Source organism: Physeter macrocephalus, chromosome 15 (genome assembly GCF_002837175.3).
Source record: "Physeter macrocephalus isolate SW-GA chromosome 15, ASM283717v5, whole genome shotgun sequence".
Lineage (NCBI taxonomy): Eukaryota > Metazoa > Chordata > Mammalia > Artiodactyla > Physeteridae > Physeter > Physeter macrocephalus.
The window spans coordinates 65,307,635-65,317,166 of NC_041228.1; positions in this window are offsets into that span (position 1 = coordinate 65,307,635).

Consider the following 9,532-nt stretch of genomic DNA (forward strand, 5'->3'; position numbering starts at 1 on the left):
CAAATAAGCAAGCAAATAACAATAACAAGCCCCAGAATGAAGGGACCAGTGCCCATAGTTGCTACAACATATTATCTAAAATGTCTAGTTACCAATAAAAATTATAAGGCACGCAAAGAAACAAGAAATTATAACCCCCTACTCCAAAAAAGATAAAAGTAGGCAACAGAAACTTCCTATGAGAGCAACCAGATGCCTGATTCAACATAAAAACTTTTCAAAGTAACTATTATAAATATGTTCACAGAACTAAAGGAAACCATATTTAAAGAAATAAAGGAAAGAATACTGACAGTGTTGTACCAAATGGAGAATACAAATAAAGAGAGAGAAATTTTTTTAAAAAGAACCAAATGGAATTCTGGAGTTAAAAGTACAATAAAACTGAAATAAAAAATTTGCTAGAAGGGATCAACAATAGATTTGAACTACCAGAAGAAAAAAATGGTAAACTTGAAGACAGATTGATAGAGATTATGTAAACTAAAGAACAGAGAGGAAAAAGGAGGAAGAAAAATAAAGAGCTTCAGAGAAATGTGAGAAACCACTAAGCACACCAACATACAGATACAGGTAGTACCAGAAGGAGAGGAGAAAGAAGATCCATGACCAAGTAGGATTTATTCCAAGGATTCAAGGTTGGTTTAGCATTTGAAATCAATTAAGGTAGTACATCATATCAATAGAACAAAAAACAAAAATCACATAATCATCTCAACCACATAATCATCTCAAAAGAATTTGAAAAAAATATGTCACCCCTTCATGACAAAAACATTAAACAAACCAGGCATTAGAAGAGAACTTCTTCAACCTGATAAAGAGCATCTATGAAAAACCCACAGCTAATATCATAATTAATGGTGAAAGACTGAACTCTTACCCCCTAAAATGAGGAGCAAGACAAGGATGTCTGCTCTTACCACTTCTATTCAACACTGCACTGGAAGTTCTAGCCAGGGAATTAAGCATGAAAAAGGAAAGGCATCCCAACTTGAAGGGAAGGAGTAAAAGTATTTCTATTTGTAGCTGACATGCTCTTGTAAATAGAAAATCCTAAAAAATCCTACCACTAAAAAGCTCTTAGAACTAATAAATGAGTTTAAAAAGGTTTCAGGATTCCAGATCAATACACAAAAATCAGTTGTATTTCCATACATTGGCAATGAACAATCTGAAAATGAAATCAAGAAAACAATTCCATTCACAATAGCATCAAAAAGAATAAAATGCTTAGGAGTAAATTTAACAAACATGTAAAATTTACACTCTTAAAACTATAAAAAAAATTGTTCAAAGAAATTAAGGATCTAAATAAGTGGAAAAACATCCTACATTCAAGGACTGGAAGATTTAACATTGTTAAGATGGCAATACTTCCCAAACTAATCTACAGATTCAACACAATCCCTATCAGAATCCCAGCTGACTTCTTTGACAAGCTGATTCTAAAATTCATATGGAATTGCAAAGGACCCAGAATAGCCAAAACAACCCTGAAAAAGAAGAAATAACTAGAAAGACTCACACTTCCCAATTTTAAAACTTACTACAAAGCAACAGTAATCACAACAGTGTGGCACTAGCACAAGGACAGACATACAGACCAATAGAATAGAATTGAGAGTCCAGAAATAATCTGATACCTCTTTGGCCAACTAATTTTCAATAAGGGTGCCAAGACCAGTCAATGGGGAAAGACTAGTCTTCTCAAAAAATGGTGCTGAGACAAGTGGATAGCCACATGCAAAAGAATGGCATTGGATTCTTACTTCACACCATATACAAAAAATAACTCAAATAGATTGAAGACATAAAGGTAAGAACAAAAACTATAAAACTCTTAGGAGAAAACATAATGGCAAATAGTCACGACCTTGTATTTGGCAAAGGATTCTTAGGTATGACACCAAAAATATAAGTAGCAAAAGGAAACACTGATGAATTGCACATTATCAAAATTCAAAACTTTTGTGCTTCAAAAGACACCATCAAGGAATGGGAGCAAATATTTTCAAATCATATATTTGATGAGAGACTTGAATCTAGAATATATAAAGAAACCTCACACGTCAATAATAAAAGGACAAATAACCCAGTTAAAGATTGAGCAAAGATCTGAATAGACATTTCCCCAAAGAAGATATACAAATGGCCAATAATACCTGTATGAAAAGATGCCTGACATTATTCATCATCAGGGAAATACAAATCAAAACCTCAATGAGATACCATTTCTACCCACTAGGATAGCTAAAATCAAAAAGTCAGATAACAATTGTTGGCAAAGACGTGGAGGGACTGGAACCCTCAGACACTACTGACAGGAATGTAAAATGGTGCAGCTGCTTTGAAAAACAGTCTGGCAGTTCTTCAAAGAATTAAACATATGACCCAGCAATTCCACTCCTAGGTACATACCCAAGAGAAATGAAAACATACATCTACACAGAAACTTGTACCAAATGTTTATAGAAGCATTACTCATAATAGCCAAATAGTGGAAACAATCTAAACATCTATTAACGGACAACCAGATAAACAAAATGTGGTATATTCATACAATGGAATATTATTATACATAGAAAGGAATGAAGCACTGATACAGGCTACAACATAAATGACCCTGGAAAATGTTATGTTAAATGAAAGAAGCCAATCACAAAAGACCATATATGATTCCATTCACATGGAATTCCAGAATAGGAAAATCTATAGAAAGTAGATTAGTGGTTGCCTAGGGCTGGGAGCAGTGGAAGGGAAGATGGGGAGGCCGGGATTGGGGAGGGTGGGTTATTAGTTAGTGTTCTCCAGAGAAATGAAACCAATAGGATGTGTATATATAGAAAAAGATTTAAGGGATTTACTCATGCAATTATAGAAGCTGATAAGTCCAAAATCTGAAGGGTGGCCAACAGGCTGGAGAAGCAAGATGAGCTCATGTAGGCCAGAATTCCCTTTTGCTCTGGAAGAGGTCAGTCCTTTGCTCTATTCGGGCCTTCAACTGGTTGGATGAGGCCCACCCATGTTATGGAGAACAATCTGCTTTACTCAAAGTCTACCTATTTAAATGTTAATCTTATCTAAAAACATCTTCATAGAAAACCCAAAATAATGTTTGACCACATATCAGGGTACTCTGGCCCAGCCAAATCTACACACCAATTAACCATCACAGGTGTGATAAAGGTACTGAAGTTCTTTTTGAGGCGATGAAAATGTTCTAAAATTGAAGGTGGTAATGGTTGAACATGTCTGTAAATATACTAAAAAACACTGAATTGTACACTTTAAGTAGGTGAGTTGTATGTGACATATCTCAATAAAGCTGTTTAAAAAAAAAAAGAACAGACTACCACAGTAATTTTCCCACCATTTTTTAAAAAGTGCTTTTTATCCATAGACCACCAAAACATACAAATCACTGTCTGGAGTGGTGATCAATCAATTAAGAAACAGGTATTTACTAAGCCTTATCCTACCACCGTGCTGAATACATAGACAGCGCTCAGAAGTACAAACTGCTGCATTGATTAATTGCTCCAAGGAGGAATCAGATGACTTTCCTAGTAGTCTATGGAATGAGATATATTCACTTTTCCAGGGGTTCACAAAAAGTAACAGTACTTTGTTGCTATTGGAAACTCCTGAAAACTCTATGCAAAGACCTCCAAGGGGGCTCAGAAATATAATCCCCGATCTATACAAGCTTATAGTCTAGTTAGCAAGCATACTGTTAGACACATAACAAAAACTATAAGTAAAACTAATGTTTAAACTTAAAGCAACCATAACTAAGGGGTTCTGTGGTCCAGAAAAATAAGAGAAATAATACTTACCAACAAATATTTAATGAAATCCTACCATTCATTAAGTGCATGCACACATCTACACCCCACACACACATATTCATGCATACTTCCAAAGGCCAGAAAATGATTTGCAATTTAAGCTTCATCCTGATTTCAGTACTAATTAGTTGTATTTAGCAGCCCCTCTAGATTATATTTTCTACATATCAGGAAAATACTTACCACCCAAGAAAAAACTAATGAAAAAACTAAGATGTTACATGCAAAAAAATTAAACTTCTTTGCCATATAATTCCAAACTTTTTATATAAGTATTGCTATTTTATACGTGTGGAAGCAATTTTACAAAGGTATAATAATGGCATCAAAACCAAGTTCAAAATATACTGCATGCTGGTGGAAGTATGTCAAAAATAGAAAATTTCAGAGATAGTTATAATCTATAAAATACTATCATATATAGTATCTCACTGATTTTTCACAGCAGCCCAGAGAGACAGTTGTATTATATAATTCTCGCTCTACATATACAGAGACTGAGACGTAGAGAGATTAAATCATCAAGGTCATCCAGGTAATAATATCAAGGCACAGAATCAAACTCAGGTCTTTGGGCTTTCAAAGCAAAAAGGAAAAAGAAAGCATAACAACACTGTGCAAACTACATCTTTTGATTTTTCTCTAGTCCTTTTGTACCATCAAACAATATATCTAGGGGAAAAGAATTACAAATTCCCTATACTCTGTGACTCTTTATGTTCTGTGAATTGAGGTTAGTGTATACTAGGTTTAATATTTTTTAAAAAGTACTTAGGTCTCATTTTCACACAATAAAAAGTGCATGTCTTAAAACAATAAATACCACTTAACTATAGAATTATCTCCATAACAAACTAAACTTATTATCAAAATGTAGTCTCTTTGGGAAACCACAAATTGTTCATGTTAACCCCCCAAACTACTAGGTATATATGCAAATGCCCACTTAGAAAAGTCCAACTTTGAATTTATTGTGATCACAAAACAGGCATCAGCCAGAGTTAGAATTGCATTATACTTCTATGACCCTCGCAATCAGAAAGACAAGCTTTGATTTATATTACAGTTGAGAATGAGCCTCAAGATATTGTACAGGAAATTAATGTTTGGCTTCGGTTTTCTTATGGCTTGTGGCAATAATGTAACTGATAGCATAAACCAGGGAACCTATTAAACTGCACATCCAATTTGTCTGTGGTTCCATTGCCCTCTAGTGGCTATTTTAGAACTAGTTATCAACAGTGATATATAGCTGTTGCCTTCAAAAGTCAGGAACAGTTCTCAAAGCCGGATGGGCAGATCAGCAGCATTAGCAACAGCCGGGAACTTCTTAGACATAACAGAGTTCAAGCCCCACCTAAGACCTACTGAAAAGAAACTCTGTGGATGGTGTACAGTCACCTGTTTTAATGGCCCCTGCATGTGATTCTGATGCACACTAATATTTGAGAACCACTAGTCTAAGGGAAGCGTTCTATTTATATTAGAAGTAAATGTGAAAGTATATAGGTGCATGTAATGGTTAATTTTACGGGTTAACTTGACTGGGCTAAGGGATGCCCAGATAGATGGTAAAACATTGTTCCTGGGAGTGTCTGTCAGGGTGTTTCTTGAAGAGATCAGCATTTGATTTGGTGAACTGAGTAAAGCAAATGCCTTGCCCAGTGTACGTGGGTGTCATCCAATCTGTTGAGGGCCTAAATAGAATGAAAAGTCAGAAGCAGGGCAAATTCGCTCTCTCTGCTAAATCTACAACATCTATCTTTGCTTGTCCTCAGACATTGGTGCTCCTGGTTCTCAAGCTTTTGGACTCAGATCATTATTTACATCCTTAGCCCCATGATTCTTAGGCCTTCAGACTTGGACAGAATTACACCACAGGCTTTCATAGTTCTCCAGCTGGCAGATAGCAGATGGTGGGGCTTTTCAGCCTCCATAACCACGTGAGCTACTTCTTATAATAAATCCCCTCTTACAGGTATCCATATATATCCTATTGGTTCTGTTTCTCTGGAGAACCCTGACTAGGACAGTGCATATGAGTGCTCTTTTATGAGACTATTGCTCATAATTATTCCTATGCTTTTTCTAAATTTTCAAAGGCCCTTCGTATGTGCAGAATAATCTAGAAAAAGCTGACAGTTGGCGGGGGATTTAAAAGTGCTATAGGGCTTCCCTGGTGGCGCAGCGGTTGGGAGTCCGCCTTCCGATGCAGGGGATGCGGGTTCGTGCCCCGGTCCGGGAGGATCCCACGTGCCGCGGAGCGGCTGGGCCCGTGAGCCACGGCCGCTGAGCCTGCGCGTCCGGAGCCTGTGCTCCGCAACGGGAGAGGCCACAGCAGTGAGAGGCCCGCGTACCGCAAAAATAAATAAATAAATAAATAAATAAATAAATAAAAGTGCTATAAATCTATGACTGAATGATATAGAAAATAGGATAAAATGAATAAAGGTAAATTAATTCGATATTAAAAGTTCATTTTAAGAGCTTGCTAACTAGCCAAAACATCTGACCAGGATCCAGGGTCCACCCATTTGTTTCTTTGCTATAAAATCAATGGAAAAATGTTTGTTGAATGAAATGAATATTCAATCCAGGTTTGGATGGGGCATTTAATATTCAGACTCTTTAGTACATGTATATTATTTTCTACCCATTTTTCCATTACATAAATTGCTACTTCCCATTACATATACTGTTAGATGAATTATTCAAACTATCAGTGACACAACCTCAGCCCCATGCTGAACTAAGGCCAAAAAATATTGGGGCCAGACTTTTAAAAAATTGTTTTGTGGGCAAATAAGTAATTTAATAATAGTTTTAAAATCATGTTTAATTTAGTACAGCTCTAGGCTGCTGATGGTCAGTTCATCTATTTATCAGATAAAGTACAGAATGAAAGTAAACTAGACTTGACGTCAAAAGTATGAGATTTGATCTGTGTGAACTTTGGTGAGTTAAATTCTTTGAGGCTTGCTTTTCCCAGCTAAAGGGTAGTGATAATAATAGTAACTATATTACCCAGTTTTTTGTGAGGGTCAAATAAGTAAGGATATGAGAGGATTAAATGTTAAACAAAAGGAATTTACACATCATTTTAAGCAAATATCACAGAAAGAATACAAACATTACAGAAAGATTGCTGAAAATGTTACTGATTAATAAAAAAGATGGGTATAACTCCCACCGTTTAAACCCTCTCACAAACAACCACTGTAAACTCTGGACAAAATATGAAAAAAACTACCTGAAAACACTTGACAGCAAAAAAGCAGGCAGACATTGGAAAGCGGTCAACATTGGGGAGAAGGAATGGCACTGAGTGAAATAGACCCCAGTCAGTACACTGCGTACACAAACCCAGATAGAAAAGCTGCAGTCTTAATGGTTTAAAGTCCCAGAGGACAGAGTATGGAGTGACCACAGCAACTGAAAAGTGATGGTGAAAATCCTAGAAAGGAGACAGCCAACACAGAGACAGCCTCGTTCCATATATTAACTCTTCCCCAATCTCTGACTGACTCTGAACTATATATACATGAGGAGTAGGCTCCAAGTAGTACACTGAAGGTTAAACAAATAAAGGTTGTTTAGAGTTCAGAGTTTAAAGTTCAAGTTAAATGCCTGCTTTAAAAAAAAATACTCCTCTAAAAAACAAACAATCAAGAGGATTTAAAGTGCATCACTCATAGCATCCAGGACACAATTCAAAATTAGTGGACATATGAGGGAACAGAAAAATTTAACCCATACTCAAGGAAAAGGTGATTAATGGAGACCAATCCTGAGATGACCCAGATATTGGAAGCAACACACAGGGATTTTAAGCATCTATTATAAGTATTATCAAAGATATAAAGGAAAACATGCTCTTATTGAGGAAAAATATAAAATCTTAGCAGAGAAATAGAAGCCATAAAAAAGAACCAAATGAAAATTCTAGAACATAAAAATATCTGAATTTTTTTAAAAAAATTCATTGGATGAGCTTAACAGATTAAATGAATGAATGAAAAAGTCAGTGAACTTGAAGACAAATCTAATATGAAGGACTGAGAAAATAAATTGGAAAAAAATGAACAGAGCCTTCGGGGTCTATGGGATAATATCAGTAGGTCTATCACGTGTTAGTGAAGTCCAAGAAGAGAGATAAAGTGATAGAAAGAATATGTGAAGAATACCAGAAACTTTAAATATGGTAAAATGCACAGCTTCGAGAATCTCAGAGAACCCCAAGTAGGATAAATAACAAGCTATACACATAAACATAGTAGTGAAACTACTGCAAACCAAAAACTAAAGGTAAAATCTCAAAACAGCCAGAGAAAAATAACAAATTACATATCGAGCGACAATGATTTGAATTATTACTAACTTCTCAACAAAAACAATGGATACTAGAAATTAGTTGAATGATCTTTAAAATGCTTAAAGGAAAAGGGGCTTCCCTGGTGGCACAGTAGTTAAGAATCCACCTGCCAACGCAGGAGACACAGGTTTGAGCCCTGGTCCGGGAAGATCCCACACGCTGTGGAGCAACTAATCCTGTGCACCACAACTACTGAGCCTGTGCTCTAGAGCCCGCAAGCCACAATTACTGAGCCTGTGTGCCACAACTACTGAAGCGTGTGTGCCTAGAGCCCGTGCTCCACAACAAGAGAAGCCACTGCAATGAGAAGTCCACACACCACAACAAAGAGTAGCCCCCGCTCACTGCAACCAGAGAAAGCCTGTGTGCAGCAACGAAGACCCAACACAGCCAAAAATAAATAAAATAAATAAATGTATTTTTTTAAATGCTTAAAGGAAAAATATATTGTCAACCCAGAACCCTATATCCAGCAAAACTAATCTTGTAAGAATGAAGGAGAAATAAAGACATGTTCAGATAAAGGAAAAAGAAAAAAGAATTCATCATCAACAAACCTAAACAGAAAATGCTAAAAGAATTTCTCGTGGCTGAAGGGAAATAACACATGGACATCTAAATCTTTAGGAAGGAATAAAGAGCACTTTCATTTTATGACTCAAAGTCTTTTGGTCTTTTATGACTCAAAGGTTCTGACTCAAGTGCTGCTAAATGAGACTAACTTTTCTATCTTCACTCTCTCAAATATACATGTATACATACACACTAAAACATGCAGAGAGGGAGAAATACAGTAAGTGGGGTTCACACATACCAAGATTATGTGCCCAAAGTAAACTCTAGATTCTCTAGCTCCTGCAAGAATAAATGGTTCTTCCACATTGCCTAACTTTCTCAAAGAGTAGTGCAGGGGACATCTGATTGAGTTTTATATACTCTATGTAGGTATATAAATATAACCACTTCTGTTATTCAGTATTTATTTGTTTCATTTACTGTAAAATCAATATTGCAAACAGTAAACATTCAGAAAGTCAGTTTCTGTAAATGCTCAGTATGTAACCTTCTCAAGGAGCATAACTCTATTCTACACTTGTTTTGTATCCACAACAGTACCTAACAGAATGCTAGGCACAGAGTTAATGCTTAACATCCTTATTATTTTCTAATAGCTTTGGTAGTTGAACCCTTCTTCCCAAAAGCTATTCAGCAATTTTATATTAAGTTACAAGACTAAATATAGAAACGGACATTTTTTTATCTTGGTGATAAGAGAAGGCTATTGTTTGGGGACTCACTCATTAAGAGC